Source organism: Cervus canadensis, chromosome 8, assembly GCF_019320065.1.
Source record: "Cervus canadensis isolate Bull #8, Minnesota chromosome 8, ASM1932006v1, whole genome shotgun sequence".
NCBI lineage: Eukaryota > Metazoa > Chordata > Mammalia > Artiodactyla > Cervidae > Cervus > Cervus canadensis.
Window position 1 is genome coordinate 68,335,026 of NC_057393.1, and position 1,224 is coordinate 68,336,249.

Here is a 1,224-nt window from a genome sequence, read left to right on the forward strand (position 1 = left end):
GCTTTCGTCACTTCCTGTAGTAAAGCGGAAGCGGAAGATACCGGGAGGCGAGGGAGTCGGTGGTAGTACCAAACTAGCTTCTTCTCACATCCGGGGGACTCTCTGAATTAACTGCTTACGGCCCCTGAACTAGAAGGCATCTATAGAAGGGTAGGAATCACAAAGGTTGATTTTATTCTCGTTCAAACACTGCCCAGATTCTCGCTAGCCCTGACCTGATAAATGAAGATTTGAAGTTGCTTCTGAGTGGCGCCTCTTCAGTGCTTTGTATTACTAGATTGCTCGCCTTTGTAAGGTCCTTTCACGCGCAGACTCGCGAGATGTGTAATCCTCTTGTGGAAACGTCGACCCCTGAAAGGGTCTTATCCAGACTCACAAGCCTGGATAAGAACTAGAAGTCAAGCTGGTCTGGTCATGCATTCATGCGTGCGCTCAACATATATCCGCTGAGCATTCACCGTGTCAGGTGTGAGAAACAAGGTTGGGATTCGGCACAGCAGTCTTGTCTTCAATAAGCTTTGTAGACTGGGGGGAGATGGAGAAGTGTCAGTTGTTTTGAAGGCATAAATAGGCACTTAAACCAGCCTTGGGACCTGAAGAAAGGGTCCCAAAACCATGTAGACCTCTACTAGAAAATATCGGGTGTCTTGGTCTTGCAGAAGTTGGACATAAACTACTTAAAGCGGTTGAGGGAAAGTGGTCTACTGAATGACGTATGACAATATCGCTAAACTTCCTGTGAAGAACTAGTGAGACAAAGAATTGGGAACTACTTCACCATAAAATCATTTTTTAAAATGGGTTGAAATCTTTCCTGTCTTTGAAAAACTGAACCGTTTGCTCTGTGATTTTGGCCATATTGCTTAATCTGAATCTGAGTTTCTCATGCATAATGGGGATAACAAAACCTACTTCATCGGTTGACAAAATTAAGATGAGTGAAAAAGGGTTAGCATTGTCTGGCACACAGAACACAATAAATAAGAGCTATTTAAACTAATAGGGGGAACTACACCCAACATTTTGTAATAACCTATGAGAAAATAATCTGAAAAAATAGATATATGTGTATCAGTATAACTGAATCACTAACCTAAACTCACACTGTTAATCAACTATACTTTAAGTAAAAAATAAAAACATGAAAAAAAAGCCTCATAGGTATGTCAAGGTTTTTAGAAAGAACCCAAAATGTAATCACTTTGGGACCAAAGGAAATACTGG